Raw genomic sequence first — 18682 nt, 5'->3', positions numbered from 1 at the left:
TTTGGGGCTGGTAGTGGTTTTCCAAAGGCGTCAGAACTGGGAAAATATCCTCAGATTTCCTACCTGTGGAGTTGAGTCTCTGTCTGCTCACAGTGTTTCTGTGTCCTCAGATGGCACCAGGAGATGAGCCCTTGCCCTGGTTTCTCAGGCTCAGACATTGATAGTTGCAGATGATTTTGCAGCTTTCCTTGGGCTTCCTGTGGAAGACGCTGTGAAAGGTACATGGCATCTCTTCCCTGGGTAGCTTTGGTACAGGTGAGTGAGATCAGAGAGCTCTAAGTGATGATTAATAAAAACGTGTATACAGATCCTGAGACTGTTATAAAGACAAGTGATGGGGCAGTGAATAGAAATCATGTCTTTGGATAATGGTCGTATTTTTGTAAATTATATGCCACTACTTATTGTTTATTCTCCCCTTCTATATGTTAAAGCAATTCCATGGTGAGGGAAGAGTGAAAGGTGAAGCTAATTCTGTGTGCTGTTGCTTTCCTGATGTTACTTGTTGAACTGCATGTCTAAATATAAGCATTTTAATAAGAAATCTGTCTTGGAGTTATGGCATACGCCCAGTAAGCCGAGATACTTTTCTACTGGCCTTAATGTGCCTCTTTATTTTGCATTTCTAGCAATCATATAAGGAAATGGTTCTTACAAATGCACAAATGCCCTTCCCGGTGGGCTAGAGCAGGACTGGCCAGTAGACTTTGCAACTCGCACGGTGATGCCTAAAAAGCCAGGTAGGGGGAGCTGTTATTTCATGAAACACCGAGGGCAGCCTTTTCGAGGAATTGGGTGTTAGTTTTGAATTAAAACTGCACAGAATTCTGTTAGGTGTGTTTTGGAGGCTAATACTGCTTATAAACATGGGACAGGTATAAAATGTAAGGAAGTACAAAATGGTGGGTTTGGTTTGGACTTCGGAGTGGTTTGGATTAAACTACATCCTCACGTGAACTTTTTTAAACAAAAGCTGTCAGGATATGCTGTGATTGCTCTGCTCCTCTGCTGCTGGCTCTGATTCAGTGACAGATAAGCTGGATGATCTGCAATGACATTTCTTAATCTAAGAAAGATGAGTAAAAAAATTTAGCATTTTGAACCTGAGAATTCTTTCAGGAGAATTAGAGCATTTTTGGGCAGGGATTTAGTGAATCCTTGTGTTCTAAGGAGCTCCAGTTGTTGATATAATTTCCTTTGCTTTTAAAATTTATTCTGCTGGATCTTATCTTTACTGTCGTGGTGTTGATACCAGAATCTCTGTTCCTGCAAAGCTTGGGCTGCAGAAATACTTGGCTTTTTTTTTTTTTTTTTTGCTAAAGTTTATCTGTATCTGGCTGAGGCAAAAATAAATATTAAGCTATGGAAGCAGGATGGAATGACTGGTGTTAAGCTGCTCTGTGCAGCTCTGGAAGAAGGAGCCAAATTCCAGCATATCTGAAAGGGCCACATGTATTAAGCTAGGAATTGGAAGAGGTGCTGATCACCTCATGGAATCACAGGCTTGTTTGGGTTGGAAGGGACCATGAAGACAATCAGGACTCTGGCATCCGAATTCACAGCAAAGAGCACGTCCAGAAGTGCCTCCTCACCCTCCTGCATGTCATGAGTGTCTTCCACGGCACCACCCGGCCTCTTTGGGAACGGGAACGGCTGCTGGGAGCTCTGGCAGCAGCACCTGGAGAGCAGGTAAAAAGAGCCATAGGATTGTTTTGGCTGCTGCTGGATGTCCCTCTGATTGATCTATTTCACAGTGCGTTCCTAGGGCACATTGGTGGGTGATTCCAAGAATTTGAAAATAGTGGGAAAGCAGTGGGACAACATGTGAACTTGATCCATTTCTAGTAATTCCAACCTTCTCCCACAACATAGTTCTGGGGAAACCTGGTTAAAGAGTAAGGATGCAGAGGAACAATGATCTAAAACCCTCTGGCTCTCTGTCAGAGCAAACCTGGTCATTCCAGTGGATCTCTCTTTGAAACTGTGGGATCTTAGGGTTTTCCAGGAAACAATAACAAGGACAGAGGTGAGGTCATAGGCTTCCAATTCTAATGATTTGATGGACATAGGAATGATTCTTGTATGTTTTACACTCCCCTTTTTTTTCCTGGAATAATTTTAAAATGATTCCTTTAACAAACCACCTAAATTTGAGAATTTAAATTTGAGAGGAAACAATGCAAAACAAAAGGCAGGGAGAGCTCACAAGAATCCTCATGGAATACTGGAGTGGTTTGGGTTGGAGGGGACTATAAGGATCATCTCATTCCATCCCCTGCCATGGGCAGGGACACCTTCCACTAGCCCAGGTTGCTCCAAGCCCCGTCCAGCCTGGCCTTGGACACTTCCAGGGATGGGGCAGCCACAGCTTCTCTGGGCAACCTGTGCCAGGACCTCACCACCCTCACAGGGAAGAGTCAGAATACACCAAATCCAGCCCTTCGCAAAGGAGGAAACTCCTGGATACCTGGGCAGACTCTGCTCAGTCCCACAGGGACCCACTCTGTCCATCCTGCCTGCAGAGCCCTTGGCGTGGATTTGCGGGAGCACCTCAGGCTTCAGGGACAGCACATGGAATCCAGCCCCCGCTCCAGCACCCCGAGCTCAGTGCCTCACCCCCTGCGGAGGTAGGGCGTGATTTCTGGAATTATTTCATTGTGTCTGAAAGAGATGAAAGTGTAATTGAAACAGAGGAGCAGTTGATCGCTGTGAATTCTTCTCCAGAGGCTACATCCCAAACGTCACAAGAGTTGGAGACCCTTGGGAGATGCTGGACAAAAAGATCATCCCTGAATGCCCCTGAGCTTGTTGCCTCTCATGAGGATTTATCTAGCTGCCAGGATGATTGCCCTGCCAGGTATCTTGTTACTCCATCATCTCACCATAAACAGTCCTCCCACTGCTCAGGCATGAGCCAGACCAGCCCTGCAGACATCCCTGCTGCCTGCCCTGAGATGCAGGTCTCAGCAGGGAGTTAGTTCCCGTGCAACGGCTTTTCCTTCAGCCCACGAGCATCTAATTTGATCCAGGGGCTTGCAGAGCACAGAGCTGGCAAAACTCGATGAGCAGATGTTTTCTGAGGAGGCCTGTGCTCCTCTGTGGCCCAGAGAGGAGGATGTCAGTGGCAGCCCCGCTCAGGGATGCAGATCAGTGCAGAGATCAGTGAGAACACGCTGCTGTCAGCAAGAGCCACGTACATGTTGTACTCTGTGCATCACTGCACGTTCCTGCTCCACCAAAGCCTCCCCCTGCAGTGCAGAGGGGCAGGTCACGTGACTGAATTCATCCTTTGCAGCCACACAAATCCTTCGGTGTCACTCCGCAGCGGGTTGCTCTACCCCTTGAGCTGGGGGCACCAGCTGGTATTTTCATGCCAGTTAAGTGCCAGGCTTGGGAGCTTTGCAAGGCTGTTGTGGCACCTGGGTTCACCACGGCCCAAAGACTGGACTATGAGCTGCCACAGAGCAAGGCCTCCTCCTTGGTCTGGGCATCATGTGAATTCCCTGTCAGAGCTCACCTTCTAGGGTGTGGACCAAAACTGGGGGGGAAAGGGAAATTTGGAAAAGCTAATGGACTGCCTAGGCCCTCGATGCTGCAGCCTGGGCTGTGTCTTTGAACATGGAAAATGCCTTTTCCATGGTGCATTAAGGCGGATAAACCTTCCCTAAGAGTCAAAAAAGGACCACATTCACCCAATATATAGCAAAATAATTTTCTGGCTGGTGGTAAACTTACCTTGAAACCAGCACAGCAAGGATGGTTTCGGATAGGCACCCAAAATAAGCGTCTTAAATATGTAGCAAAGGTGGCCTTGCCATGAGGCTTCCTCAAAGCCAGGGACTTCCACATCCCTGGAAGTGTTCAAGGCCAGGTTGGAGGAGGCTTGGAGCAACCTGGTCTAGTGGAAGGTGTCCCTGCCATGGCAGGGTGCGGAACTGGATGGGCTTCCTTCCAACCCAGGCCATTCTATGATTCTAAAATAAGGACAAGCTGGCAACCTCCCAGCATTTCACTTTCCTGACCAAAGCAGTAACTCACCAAACACCTCTCCTCATTGCTCATACCTCTACATTTTCCTTGGAAATGAAACAAAAGCTGGGAAGGTCCATCTCCCCGTGGTGCCTGTCACCACCTCCCTGCCAAAGCTGTTCCTGTGCTGACAGCGGGTGTCAAGAGAAGACACATCCTCCGTGTGAGATGCTGCTGGCATGAGAACCCACAAAACAAAAACATGTGTCACCCGTGGCTGGGCTGGACTTAGGTCCTTCTACTTCAAGAACAGTAAGTCTGATGCATTGAGGAATCAAAGCTGCTGTGCCAGAGGACAAAAAACAAATCTCCCAAAGAATTAGATTGCTCTGAAGGCAGGGAGGAAGCCTAACCCAGATTAACTGTGACCTGGGAGAGGAAACCAGTGAAAGAAATGCTGGTGGTGGTGGATGGTGCTTAAGGGCTGCTTGGCATCCCTCTCCTCTCTGCTTGGAGGACCAGAGACCCCTAAGTGTTAGATAAAACAGGGAAAACCACACACAGAGTAAAGCAAGACAATCCAAGGTTTGGGACCCAGCCCTGAAGAGGAAGAGGAGCTGGCTGGTGGGCAGGCTGCAGCCCCACAAGTGCTGATGCACACTGGTGCAGCCCATGGAGGTAAAGCTGGGCTTTGAGCTGGAGCATCAGTTATCTTGGATACAGGACCTCGTCCTGGCACGTAGCTGCCTGGCTGGGCAGCAGCAGTTTGTCAGAGGGACAGGATGGCGAAGGTCACGTTTATTTGGAGGGGGTTGGATGAGACATGCTGCACCTGGACTTGCTCACAGGAGGATAAAACACCCCCTTGTGAAAGCTGATCAGGCTTGATGCACTCTAAAGCTCTGGTGTCTGAGCTTTGCAGGGCGGGTTCAGATGAAAGGAACACCCTTGGGGTGACAGTGCAGAGGGCCTGTTCACAGCTGGTTTGGGAGCAAGGAGTTAGGACAGACCATCATCCACTGTGAACTCATCCTGTCCGTGTACCTCCTCTCTAGGAGCAGTGATGTGCCAGCCCAGGAGGAAGGGGTCAGCATATGGACCTCAGGGAGCTAGAACATGTCCAGTCAGGCTTTGCTGGCACTCAGGCTCACTCCTCCCAAGTTTTACTCCCACAGACACTCAGACCCATAAAGACCATCCCTGTTCCAGCTTGCTTGGAGCTGACAGGTGACTTGCTGCTCGGTAGCACAGGAATTTTTTAGGGACAAGCACACTGTTGTTCCACCTTGGGGAAATGAAGTGATTTTCACGTGTTCCCACTGCAGGATGAATGAATGAGACGTTTGACAGAGGACACATTCGTAAGGCTGGCAAGCCCGCTGGCTCTGGGTTTTATATGGAGAGCTGAAGGCTGTTTTTCCACTCATTTCTGCCATGAGTGGTTGGAAAGGGTGATAAACAGCAACAGTCACCAGGCAAAGCCATCCCCACCTCTTCCTACCCCAGCACAGGTTGATCTTTCACATCCAGGGACATCCCCAGCCTGAGGGGCTGCAGCAGGATCCCGGCACCACGAGAGCTGCAGGTGCTGGTTGCCCAAAGAGATGCCTAAAGGTGGGGAAAGGTTCATTTTCGCAGAGGTTTCCCATGAACTGAGAGATGCTTCCAGCAGCAGCAGGGAGGATAACAACCTCCTGAGCCTCCACAACCAATGTTTGCTCCCCAAAGCTGAGCTACAGGACAAAGAAAGACTCAGCTTCTCCTTTGGCTCTGTAAAACCAGTCTGGCTTCCTCAGCAAAAAACCCAAACAAAACCAAACCAAAACCAACCAAACAACAAACTCATGAAACTTACAAACTTCAGCAAAACAACATCATATTCCCCAGGAAAATAATTTTCTAGTGCTTTTTTTTCCCCCCTTTTCCCCCAGTTGTAAGCAGGAGCTTGCATCTGGTCATGTGAGCAGCTTTAGCAGATGAAATTGGGTTTTTTTCCTCACACTTGAAAATAACTTCAATACCAAATTAGGGTCTCTCACTTTCTTACTGGTTTGTATTTGACTGTGTGGGAATAACCTGGCAGAGCCAAGGAACTGATGTTTGCTTAAAGAAAAACTCTCCAATAGAGCTCTCCTGCAGAAAAATCCATTGCTCTGAAAATTGCCTAGGCCAAGTTCAGCTGTGTTTCTAGATGGATTTGGGCAAAACCCTTGGCTTCAAAAGGAGCTCCAGCCATTTACAGGGGGAAAATCCAGCAGCTCCCATATGATGCCTCGTCAGCTGTACCCAACACAGTGAACAGCACGGTGGAAACAAAACAGTTTTACTTCCTTGTTAGAAACTCGGGGTCTCCAGACGGAGAAGCCCCTGAGGAATAAATACATACTGGCCACATACATGCTATTTCCTGGGATTTTTTTTTAGTACTAACTCCAAACAAAACAGCCACAATGTGGAGATGCTGTTTATATCAGCTCCCCATCAACTGACAGGATGTTTATAAAGGAGAGAGCAGCATTACATAGCACAGACCCCTGTGCCCACCCAGTAGGGACTCCCATGGCTCCAGGGAGACCTCAGAGCACCTTTCAGTGCCTAAAGGGTCTCCAAGAGAGCTGCAGAGGGACTTGGGAACAAGGGATGGAGGGACAGGACAAGGGGGAATGGCTTTAAACTGACAAAGGGTGAGGTTAGATGGGATATTTGGAAGGAATTCTTCCCTGGGAGGGGGAAGATGGGGAAGCCCTGGCACAGGTTGCCCAGAGAAGCTGTGGCTGCCCCATCCCTGGAAATGTCCAAGGCCAGGTTGGAATGGGCTTGGAGCAACCTGGGCTAGTGGGAGGTGTCCCTGTCCATGGGAAGGGGTTGGAATGAAATGAGCTTTATTGTCCCTTCCAACCCAAACCATTCTGTGCTCCTATGGAAAGAGATGGAGAAGGGATTCAACTCCTCAAATGCATGTGCTCACCTTGAGCAGAATGCAGGGTTTCCCCCTCTTTAATTCAGAGCTCTATCAAATCAGGAGAGTGTCCCAGTTTTCACAGCTGAATTAAGCCTATTCAACTTTGCTCCAAAGATTAAAAAGCAGCAACATTTTGGACAGATCACCTGGCAGGATACCCACAGGGTATTTCAGTGTCCAGCATTGCTGCTCTCTGGGCTCCTTCTCACCCTATTTATCAAACTCTATTTATCACATAAAAACCCACATGGGCAAGATAAAGTTTTTTTTTTCTTATTTCTTTAATAGGGAACCCTAACAAGAACATACCCCTGTGGCCTGGGATATATGGCACATCAATAGAGAACTCTATATTTCCAGGGCTCTTCTCTCACTTTAATCATAACACATGATTTTTTGCTCTTTGCCACTGGGTGCACAATGACCACAGGTTTCCAATGAAGTGGCTGCAGCAAATTCTCAGGTCTTTTTTTCCCCTCCGTATCTTCCTGACTAACACAGCACTCATTCATGGGTATAAATAATTCCCTATAATTCCTTTTTGAGAACAAATAATTCCCTATAATTCCTCTTCAGTTCGTCTGCCGTTACATCATCCTGTCCGCGTGGGCAGTGAGTATTTCTGGCTTCTCCCTGACTCCAGCTCTTTTCAAGCCACCTCACCTCTCTCCCTGTAATTAGTAACAGGCTTTTCCATCACAAAAGTTGGAAGTTTCACTGAACTGTTGAAATTCAGCCCATTTCAAACAGCTTTTATGCAGCACAGGACTTCAAGTTGCCACAGGACTTGGAGGCCATTTGAAAGATTTTTTTTTGATCCTCTTGTGCAAGGCTTGACCTGGAAAACTCCACGACAAGAAAACAGGAGCAACCCAAAACAACGGCTGGCAAGGTCTGTGTTGGCCAAAACACGTCTCGTGCTCCCTGAATTATCTTTTATTCTGGAGAAGAGCGTAGCTGTCTTTCACAGAAGCGGAACATCACGGTTCACATCACAGTTTACTGACCTAGAAGATGAACATTGTGTGAGAGGGGGAAATACCCACATTATTTACATATTTGACAGTAGTTTGTTCCCTGTAATCACAGAAACTGAAAATCCCTTCAAGCAGAAGGGTTTTTTGCAGATGCAGTTGGTCAGGGCTCCAAGTTTCACCTTTTGAATTATGATCTCTCCTACAGGCTGTGGATTAAGACTGTATATATACACTCAGATTATATATACACACAACCTGGGGCGGGCTTGCTTTTGTTGCTGAGATTTTTAAGAGGGGAAAAGAAATCCCACAGAACCATAAAATCATAAAATGGTTTGGGTTGGAAGGGAACTGAAAGCCCATCTTGTTCCATCCCCCTGCCATGGCAGGGACACCTGCCACTAGCCCAGGTCGCTCCAAGCCCCGTCCAACCTGGCCTTGGACACTTCCAGGGATGGGAAGGAGGTTTTGCAGAGGTGTTTTAACATCTTGGCCAGTGCTGCTGGATGGAAAAGGCAGAGCTCTTATCTTTCCTTACTTCCCACTCTGACCTGCCCATCCAGAGATGCTCTTGCTCTTTTCCCTGGCTGTTTCAAAGCCTGAAGTGGTATCAAATGCAACAGAAATACATCAAGAAATATTTGCACAGAGGCAGACAGACAAACAGAAAGAGAAGGAGAAAAGCAGAACCAGGAAAAGCTTCAGGAAAATATTTCCTGGACCACTTCCTAACTGGGGTGCTGGTGGAGTGGGAAGCAATTGGATAAAAGCAACAACAAATAGTTTGAAACTAATGAAAACCATCTATTGCGAGCGAAATTAAAATGCAATTTGCAGCCCTGCCCTTGTTCCTGCAGAGCAGCTCTTTGCACTGATTTGCAAGCAGAGAAATAGGGGTGTGAAGGCCCCAGTTGGATCCCACATCTCCAATCCACTGTGTGGATGCTCAGCCGGGGATGGAAAAGTAACAGAGCAACCCTTGGTTTTGGTGGTACTCCCTGATTTCAGAGTGAGCAGCAGCCCCACCTTGCAGAGGCAGTTTTTACTTGAGGGGAAAAAGATGAATTTGGGTTTGGTGGCTGCCCAAGGGGTCCCTGGAGGAAAAGCCAGCAGATGGTGCTCAAGGATGGAGCCAAGGTGGGATGCTCCTGGGTGTCCCCATGCACAGGAACCCAGAGCCAGCCCCCCTGAGCTTGTGTGAATCACATGGGGGAAATCCACAGAGCTGCTTAAATCAGGGATAGAAACGGCCCAGCTGAAGCTCATCAGCAAAGAACTGCAAAGCTTCACCACTCTCTGCCAGTTCCACTGAAGACTTTTTATGAGGGGCTCAAGCTGGGACCCTTATTCTGGGGATGAGAAGACACCAAGGTCCCCTTTGCATCCAGGCAAGGATGTAGCACACATGGCTTTTTTTTTTTTTTCGTGGGTAGAAAGAGAATTCCTCAAAACCCTTCTGACTCATAGCATTAATCACGTCTAGTTATTAATACACCAGGGAGAAAATCTTACTAAACTTAATCCCAGCTGCCTCTACAAATTACCAGTGTGATGTGATTCAGTCTTTTACTAATTATCAGAGGGTTTGTTGGTGTCTGGGGCTGGAAAGTAGTCTGTTCCTGCAGATGTCACCCCCTCTCCCCAGGTGTCACTCACCCCCAGAATGTCACAGAAGCCACAGAAGGGACCTGTCTGGGTTCCCTGTCACTGCCAGAATGGACAGGGAGCGCTTTTCCAGGGGTCACCAACACAAACATGGAGGGAACTGCTAAAGGAAGGATTGGAAAGTATCGTGAGCAAAAGGGGAAAAAAGTAACCCCACCCCAAAATGCCCTGAGAGTCCTGGCTGGCTGCTCCTCAACTGTGTGCCAGTGACAAAGCCCCTTTTTGGAAAGGAAAACCTCTCAGCTCGGTTATTACAGCCATAAAGGCAGTCAGATGGGAATTGAACGGCTCTTACAGCCTCATTAATTATTGGAGCACTGGTAAAAGTCATTTCAATATTAAAACCATATTAAGACAAAAAAAAGGAACAAATGCTAACACTACAACAAGAAATTAATCTAACTTCCAAGTTAAATATGTTCTTAATCGAGCTGCGATAGGCACTCAACACATGTGCACATTTTACTAGTACTGTTACATTATTTACCTGGAATCCTCTATCTTGGCTGTTTTCAGTATGGTTCTGAGGGTGCCTGGAACTTTCCCATGGTTTGTTCTTCTGGGTTTTTTTCAGTCAAACAAAAATGTTTCCCTGTGCTCCTCCATTGCCACACAGAAAATTCTGGTTTTCAAAGGTGATTCCGAAGTAAAGGCAACAAAGATCCCAGCTGCTATTGAACTAATATGACCAGACCATACTGGTTACCACTGGTGGTGGCAAGCTGGAACCACTGGACCGCATTTGGTGGATGTAATTCTTCATACAGGTAACAGCACCCACAGTCATGAGCTGCTGCTTTACTGGGATGCTGGTGCTGCTGAATCACAGAATGGCCTGTGTTGGAAGGGACCTTAAGCACCATCTCACTCCCAGCCCCTGCCACGGGCAGGGACACCTTCCACTAGACCAGGTTAATCTAGAGCCTGTCCAGCCTGGCCTTGAACACTTCCAGGGGTGGGGCAGCCCACCTGGGCTCTCTGCCTAACATCCAAAATCACCTGGAAAAGCCCTTGGTTTGGATGCTTCTGCTGACATAACGCACCTCCATCGTGCGTATTTTATCCTCCAGCAGCTCTCTCTCAACCACTTTGAGTGAAAATAAAAATTTTAAAAATTAAAATAAAATAAAAATAGGCTGCTTGTCAGTGCTTGGCAGCCGCTCCCATTCCCACCACCTCTGTTCAGCACTCACCGACTGACCCCCAGTGAGGAGCTTTAGCTCCCTTCTGCCAGGCACATCTGTTATTTGGGAACACCCTGCCTTTGAGCTTCAGCCTGACAGATTTGGAGGGGGGACATGACACCCTGCTTGCTTTGAGGCTCGAGGCTGGGGAGGTTCACTCTGTATCCCACTGCGAGGTCGGCGTTCAGTCTCTGCCAGCACCAAGACAAGCACCATTTCTAGAACAAGCTGTTGCATCACTCCAAGGGCTCAGCACTTTCCTGAAACATTCCAGCTATTTCTTTATGGGGCTGGTCTTGTGAACAGGACAAAACCAAGAGCAAACATCATAAATCCCTATTTGAAAGGAGAATTTGACTATTTGATTCCAGGGAGTCCATCTCTGTTCCAGCCTTATATGGAACCAAACAAGAGCAAGAGATAAGAATTAATGTTTCCATACCACTCTTTCTTGAAAAAAAAAAACCAACCAGAAACCCACTCCAGGCTGAAATGTTTGACTTTGGCCAGTGATCTGCTCTCGCTAAAGGTGGAGGAATAAAATTAGTCCCAGATTTAATAGGCTCTGCCAAATAAAAGGTTAAAGGTATTCTTTCCCATTATATAAGTTTAAAAACTTTCAGACTCGATTTGTTGCCTTTTAAACTTTTCCTTTAAACCTATATGTATTTTAAAATATGTATCCTTATGCTAAGGAATTACCTTTTATTTATAAGTTATGCTGTAACATAAATCCCCCACTTCTTCCTCCGCATCTGGGTAGGTAAAAAACTCCTGCTGTTTTCAGTAGGAAACAGCAGATTTCAATAGGAAACTGTTCGAAGAGACTCTCTCCCGCTGTGTAGATGCTCGTGACTGTTCGGGGGAAGAGGCTGAGCTTCTCGCAGCCTCGAGCATCTCGGAACGGCGCTTCATAACTTAGTATGGTCCTTGGCACGTCCTGGCTCCTGCAAATATCCAAGCCCAGCCCTTCCTGACCAAAAGACATAGTTTAATCGACTCCTTCCATTCCACAGGACCTTTGTTTTTTTTTCTTTTTTCTTTTTCCCTTTTTTTATACATTTCTTCTCACAGATAAGGGGGAAGCACTCTGGATACCGCATGGCCAGCGCGGGAAGGGGAAGCCGCACAGTGCGGAGGCGTCCCCCGAGGCCGGAGGGGGGGACGACGACTTTGTGTGATGAGCAGCTCTGACCTCAGCCCCAGGAGCGCCAGCACCAACCATCTGGATCCCATTTGCGGCGCCGGCTGGCCCGGCCCCCCGGCACTGCCGCGCCCGCCGCCTCCCCCGGCCCCGCCGCGCTCAGACCCACGGCAGCTGCCGCGCGGGGACCAGCGCACCCCGTCCCGCATCCCGCCGGTGCCTGCACCCCACGGAGCGAGGCAGGCAGCCACCGGGAAGGCTGAGCAGCACCGCATGCCATGAAGCAAGGGTGAGAGGCGCTTCGGAGCAGAAAGTCCTGGAATAAGCAACTTTTTTTGGAGGTTTGCTCAGGGGTAAGTGTTGCTTTCTGCGCGGGAGCCCTTAGCCTGGGCTATAGCCCCAGCCAGCTGCTGTGCCATTTCCCCCCTTCCTCAGTGGGGTGTTAGTACTTGGGGAGTTTTCAAGGAATTTTGGACAAAACCCATTCCCAGGTTTGCATCAGTGTTGGAAAAGCGGAGGTGCGGGTGGGGGGGAGGGCGATTCTGCCGGCTTACTACTCTGGGAGTCTCCTCCCGGAGCCGATGCACCGCAGTTGTACAGGGACGCTCCTGTCTCTGCCGCTGCAGGTGAATGAATCCATTCGAAAGAACTCAGCAGAGTACTTCCCCTGCTATTACAGGATGGTTTTTGCCTTTGATACCTCGAAATCACTGCAGCAGCAGTCTGATGGGATCAGAGCAGGATGACATGGGAAGCAGTGCCCCAAGGAGGTCATGTAATATTTTGGGGAGCTGCTTGGGCACAAGGAGGTGGGAGCATGAATGGGACCCTGCAAGGAGTGTGGCTAAGGTGGTGTCTCAGTGCCTCTTTCCTGCTCCCAGGGCTTGGGAGGTGTTTGATAGCCACCTTCACCCCTCCTGTCCCAAGGTGAGGCAGGATGAACCTGGCAGAGATGCTGGTCAGCCCATCCGTGCCACTCGAGTCCTGCTGCCAGGCATGTCCCCATGGCTCTGGGGTGGGCCAGCGTGTGGCTCCAAGAATAATCCTCATCCTCCTGTGGTCATCCCCAAAGAGGGAAATGAGCCAAACAGCCTTTCCCCTGAGGGAACGGGCTCTCCAGCCTTGCTGTCACCTCCTGTCTCCACAGCTCCCATCCACACTCCCTCCTGCCTTCCCCAGCCCTCCTGCCCCGTAGCCCCAGTTGCCCTCGACTCCCTGGGGCTTTGACACAGCAATGCTCTTGCTGAGGGGGCGGCTCTGACTAATGCTGGAGACACCCTGCCACCATCCCGCTGGGCTCAGCAAAGCCCTCCCTTCCCAACTGGAGCCTGGAGCAATAAATGGTTGCGGCCAAACTGGTTTCCTGACCAAGAACGGGGGCCAGAACTGGCTGGAGCAGAGGTAGCCAAAGTGCCTCTGGTTCCAGTGGGTGTACTGGGAAACTCTCAGCTCATTTCTGGTTGCTGTGATGACTCATGTGCGCTTTCAGGGGAGGAATCCTGCATTTTTCAAACTTCTGGCTTTACCCCATTACTTACTGGTTTAAGGGGAAAAAAAAAAAGTCAGTGCTTGTGGTCAGATAATTACTGTGCTTACATAGTGCTGCTTCTGGGGCACAACCACCCAGTTTAGGAGGTTTGTGGAGGACAGACAGATGTCTCCAGCCTGAGTTTGTTGCACGGAGCCGGAGGATTCCTTCAAGGCCGTGTAGGAATGCAGTGGCAGAGGAGAGACTCTGCACTTCCCTGGCACCATCCCTTAAATCACTGGTATCAGAGTTCAGGGAAACAGACTTTTCATCCCCAAACCTTCATTCAGTCCTGCTCTTTAGAGAGGTTGACCGTGACCAGGGCTGTGATGGCATTTTTAGGACAGGAGTGGAGGGCTTTGTGCTTGTTGCCACCACATTGCCATTCATTCATTCATTCCCTTTCCGTTTTCCAGCACTCTTCCCAGTCCCCCTTTCTGGTTTTTCAAACATCTCTACCATTTTCCATTCAAATGCATTAACTTGCCCTGACTTCAGGGTGAGCTAAACCAGCCCCTGCTTTACTCCCACATGTCAAAGGCGGGGGGAGGCGGGGGAAGTTCCTCTTCTACTTTTGCTACGTGCCTGTCCTGAAACAGGAGGGAAGGGAAGGGAACATCTTATTCCTTCCATTAGTACAAACTGTGGTAACTGCACAGCCTTGCCAGTCTTGGACTGTATTCCCCCAGCCTGGATGCGCTGGATTTCCAGGGGTGAGGCTGTCTCTGTGCTGGGCGTGCACGGCAGAGGGTGGCAGTGCGTGCCTGGTCTCTGCTGTGAATCACAGCCAGCCTTACCCCTCCGCGTGCCCATCACTTTTTCCACGTTTTTAAGTGCTCTGTGTTCCACATTAAGCAGCCGATTTGTTTGGGTGGAGAGGCTCCGGGAGGCTTCAGTTACTATACATAAAGAGTCATTGATCTTTGAGGGAGTTTCCTCTTCTTTTTTAGCAAATACTCCCTTTCCCCTTATTAACGACTCTATTTTAGTCTCAGCCTTAGGATGAAGAAAACAACTAGATTTTAAGCCAGCAGCATGCTTAGAAGGACAAAAATGAGTATATGATTCATATCAAACACAGCCAGGGAACTAGCCTGGATAGGATATAAACACAGCCTAACACTGTCACTTTGCTGAATTGGAGCTCACAAGGTTTGCAAAATCAGGAAAATTTTCCACCCTTTCAGGCTTGTTTGCTCTTAATATTCAGGTGTACCTTTGTAGGAGCCCAACAAGCCTCACCTTCCCAGTGCCACATGGCAGCAACCTTCATGGAAACGCTTCAAAAGAGTCCATGCAGATTTAAATGGCTCCACCTGTAGCCATGAATAAATCCAGGATCTGTCCTATTCAAGCTCATCCTGAGCCTCTGGAAGTAGTTTTGCTTCTCCTGAATGCCGTGGAGTCAGGTGAGATTCAGTGCTCTGCGATGAAGAGGCAGCCAGGCATGGGACACTTATGTCCCTTGGAAAAGGTAACCCAGCTGTTTCACATGGAAAAATCCTGGCATTTAGCCTCACATGTGCCCAAATCACTGCTAGGAGTAGCTTTTGGCTAACAATTTGCCCAGCTGAAAGAAATGTAACAGGGTATTTATCCAGGCAAGAGAGGAGCATGCCATCTGTGCCTCTAAGGCTCCATATCAGGAGTTCAGATTTCTCCTCCCTGCTTGCTCCACAGCGTGACCAGATGCATATCCCACTGCTGGGGGTGCAAACAGCTGTTCTGGGTGGCTGGCACTCACTTTCAAGCCACTGGCAAGGCTTACAGCAGCCTCTTGTCTTCACTGCCAGTTCCTATGGATGTGGATACAGCAGACAACAGGCAAGCCAAAGGGATTTGAGGCCAAGCAGTTTGGTTAGGAAACAGGGTGATGATGAGATCCCCACAAAGCAAATTGAGATGAAAGCAGAAACAGCTTGGTTTTGACTCTGACATCCCACGAGACAGACTTTTAGAGGGGTCTGGAGGATGCTCACAACATCTCATCTCTTGCGCCATCTCTGGGACGATGCTTTGCCCTCCCTCATCTCCTTTCAGGAAACCTGTTGGGACCTAGCTGCAAATCCACCTCTTTCTCTCAGTACAACATGATGCACCCTCTGTGCACAAGGAATTTAAGAGATGACATTGTTTCTCAGGTTTTTACTCCATATATTCTTTGGGGATGCTCTGGGGCTGGGCAGGAAAACTGGAGTACATGTACCACGGTTTGAGGCAGTGAGGCATTCCTGGCTGTGACAGGTGGCAAAGCTGCACGAGACCAAGCCCAAACCCAGACCATTTGCCCCCAGAAAAGCATACCAGTTATAGCTCTGTCTACCATGCTTGCTTTGGGTCCTCTGCCCTTTCCCAAAGGCTGCTCAGCTCTGCACAGCACGAATGTGTCGCTGGGAGGGGGAAAAAATGTCCCAAATGTCAGTATGGTTTAGACCTTAGAGACCATCTCATTCCAGCCCTCTGCCATGGGCAGGGACACCTTCCACTAGCCCAGACTGCTCCAAGCCCTGTCCAACCTGACCTTGGACACTCCCAGGGATGGGGCAGCCACAGCTTCTCTGCACAACCCGTGCCAGGGCCTCCCCACCCTCCCAGGGAAGGATTTCTTGCCAATATCCCATCTAACCCTGCCCTCTGGCAGTGGGAATCCATTCCCCCTTGTCCTGTCACTCCAGGCCCTTATGAAAATATTAGTCACTGATTTTGGATTTCCTGCTTATCACATGCCAAGAGTCAGTTCTGTCCACCTCAGCCCTTTAACCTTAATAAAAAAAGTATCAAACTACAAAATGCCAGGACAGAAAACCCCTCTGACAGCTTATTGCTTTCTCTTAAGAGTCCAGCATGACAGATAACATCAGTGCCTGAAGCACTGCCCAGCTGAGAATTCAGATTTAAGAGGAATTTTGCAACATTAGTTATTCCCTCTGCATGCTATTGCACCTATCTATATCCCTGCATGACACACATCACATTCCCATAGATGCTTCCCCACCTTCCCAAAGCCAGGCAGCCCAGCTCAGAGGCAGATAGAATGAACCAAAGTGGTATGCAACAGCTGCAGTAATTTTTCCTTGCCTTTTATGTTTTGCTTTCTAAGTCTTCTCATCTTTTGAGATGAGAATCTCAAAAAAAAAAAACTTTTTAAAAGATTTTCTTTTAAACATACTCTAGTGAAAAAAAAAACAAAACAAAACCACATACACAAGCAGATGATTGCTTAGAAAGTGAATTTGAAACATTCCCTCGAGGGAAAATAAAGGAGAAAAAGATGTAAAATGTCGAATTTTATGCACAGAGAAATATGTAATATGCAAAAAATAGCTGCTGGGGAAAATATTTAAGGAAATCACTTCATTGTGTCAGGGATAGAAATGATTGCTTTTTGAGAGCATTATTAGGAACAGATGTATTTCTTCTGATGGAGGACATATTGTAATATTAAGAGGTCAGCACACACTATATAAACTCCAAACACACATAAAACCTTCAGATTATTTAAGTCTAACAAGGAGTTAGTGTTTTAGCACATGAATCATGAAGAAACTGGCTCCCCACGTTTTGGTGCTAGTTCTTAACAGTTCAGGAAAACTCTTTCCTTTCCTAAAGACACTCAGCAGCCAGTTTTTTCAGCTTATTTTTCCAGCCTGCAGTGTTTATATCAAATGCTTCACCAGAGCTTTCACCCCCTCCCAGGACTGCAAGGGACTTTTCATTTAAAAAATGAAACAAATCCACCATAAAATCGCCTTACTCAAGATATAATATTGAAAATCCAAAAACCCAGGAGAATAAAGTTGCAAAACAAATACCTGCCATAAGAATGGATGGTTTTGCATGATGCTGAAGCTCATCACTTGTTGATGAACAAGTCCCTCTGCTTTCACAGGACTATGATGTGACCACGATGGAGGTCACTGAGAAAGCTGGAAATAGATCTGGAGGCCTCCTAAAGGCAAAAATGGGAAAGGAGGTGATTAAAAAGAGTAGCCAATTTATTATTGCTTGGGAAAGGCATTGTATTTCCCAGTCAGGGAGAAGAAATAACAGCTGACTCTGGGTGTTGGTTTGGTAAACTGTGTTATCCAGGTTCCTCTCATGGTGCCCATGGGCTGTGGGAAGGTCACAGGGGATCCCATGGGCAGGGAGGATTTTGTAGCACCAGGGGGTTTCTCTTTTCCCTTCTGCTGCATTTCATGGCTGTAAACAGGCTCTGTGCAGCTGCTCAGTGCAAAAACCCCAAAGCTCCCAAATGTTTGCTTCAGTCTTGTCATTTATTGGCTGGCAAGACATTAATTATCACTGGTTTATCCTGATGCTCTGCTCGTCCCCAGCTGTTGCTGGGATAGGCTGCCAGCATTCTAATACACAGGATGATAACATAACTTCCTAGGTTCTGGAAAAGAAATATGAGCACTTTGACAGCATACATTATTTTAATGGGCTGTTTTTCCTTTGCATGAATTTTAGTTTGTATTTTTCATTCATTGCTAGCAGCATTTTAAATCTGTGGCATCCCAGTCTAAAGGGGAAGGGAGCACCCAAGATTCTTGGATGCTCAGGGTTGAAAGGAAAGACAAAAGTCAGAGGGTCCACAAAAGCTTACACAGTTTTATTGGTAAATTACACACTTGGCATGGAAATTGGTCTGTCAGACCCTGATCTCTGACACACACATTAGCCCCCTTATCTTAGAACCACAGAATCCTAGAATATCCTGAGTTGGAAGGGACCCACAAAGATCATGGAAGTCCAACTCCTGGCCCTGCATGGGCCACCCCAACAATCCCACCATGTGCCTGAGAGCTCTTCTTGGCTTCTACACACTCCCAGTGGGTGCTGCAAGGCAAGCCCCTCTCCAAAAACATGCAGCTCTTCCCTAAACCTCTTCTTCCCCAAGGGGAGATGCTCCAATGGGGTCGAATGGGTGGTTGTCATGAGCTCAGTGCTTTTTTGCAAATCCCAGCTCTGGGACCTACAGAACTTTCTGTATTTGTGTGCTCAGGGGTCAAACCCCGTGGCTAATCCTGCATCCATGGGGAAGCAGAGGTTTTCCCTCTCCATGTGTCCTTTGGGTGAAACTAGTTTTTCCAAGAGCAAGCTGTCCATTGGGGAAACGGTCCAGCAGAGCAGGTTTGCTCCCAGTGGAGGCATTGGGAGGTTGGGCTTGGAGTGGAACAGCCAGGAGGATTGACCGGTGCCAGCTCACAAATGTGATTTTTTAATTTATTTGTGAATGACAGCGATACCTCT

General features: G+C 48.0%; 1 long non-coding RNA gene across 1 annotated transcript; it reads left to right on the top strand.

Annotated features, from left to right (window-relative positions):
- The first annotated feature begins 1469 nt into the window (after positions 1–1469).
- On the top strand, positions 1470–18489 carry LOC108507577. The gene is made up of 3 exons (XR_001878189.1): positions 1470–1728; positions 3360–3362; positions 18479–18489. It is a non-coding gene; the product is annotated as an uncharacterized LOC108507577 (long non-coding RNA).
- Positions 18490–18682: the final 193 nt, after the last annotated feature.

Source organism: Lepidothrix coronata, unplaced genomic scaffold, assembly GCF_001604755.1.
Source record: "Lepidothrix coronata isolate B3197 unplaced genomic scaffold, Lepidothrix_coronata-1.0 Scaffold261, whole genome shotgun sequence".
Lineage (NCBI taxonomy): Eukaryota > Metazoa > Chordata > Aves > Passeriformes > Pipridae > Lepidothrix > Lepidothrix coronata.
This window is presented reverse-complemented; position numbering and strand designations above follow the sequence as displayed.